This window comes from Stegastes partitus, unplaced genomic scaffold, assembly GCF_000690725.1.
Source record: "Stegastes partitus isolate 25-593 unplaced genomic scaffold, Stegastes_partitus-1.0.2 Scaffold781, whole genome shotgun sequence".
Classification (NCBI taxonomy): domain Eukaryota; kingdom Metazoa; phylum Chordata; class Actinopteri; family Pomacentridae; genus Stegastes; species Stegastes partitus.
This window is the reverse complement of record NW_007578512.1, coordinates 198,440-199,026: the sequence shown is the minus strand read 5'-3', so window position 1 is coordinate 199,026 and position 587 is coordinate 198,440.

The following is a 587-nucleotide window of genomic DNA, read 5'->3' as shown; positions in this document are numbered from 1 at the left end:
GATTACAGGGTTTGTAAAGGGCGTTAATGACTGGAAACGTAGCTAGTCTGCACTANTCTATCAATATCCAACAACCCTGTTCTTAAAGAAAGCGACAAACTAAAGTCCTGCAGTCTGTGCGTAGTGCTCCTACTTGTGAACTCTGCCTCTCGTACTTTCAGTGTTCTGCATCAATACCTTCACCTAAATGGATGGTAATGAGTTAATTTTACACCTCAAACTTCCATCCTAGCCCATAAAATGTTCATTCTACAACCCTACATATGTGTTTTTTATGTCCAGATCGACCAAAGAATAATGTGATGAGGTGCTCGAGCTGTTAATAGATGATCGAATTCAACTTTTCTTTCTTTCAGATTTCAATATTTTCTGTGCCGAGGCAACGCCAGTTAGCTTCTGCTACTGGTGCTGCTGGATTCAAGGATATTTTCTGGGTGTTAGTAACTCTAAAATCATTGGAAATGCTGAGGTCTCATGTTTATCAAGATAAAGGAAGTCTCACATGTCTCTAGAATGTACGTTTCAAGTTTCTCCTCTAAATACTGCACGTTTAATTCTAGCATGCCTATAATACATCTGGTTTCAGC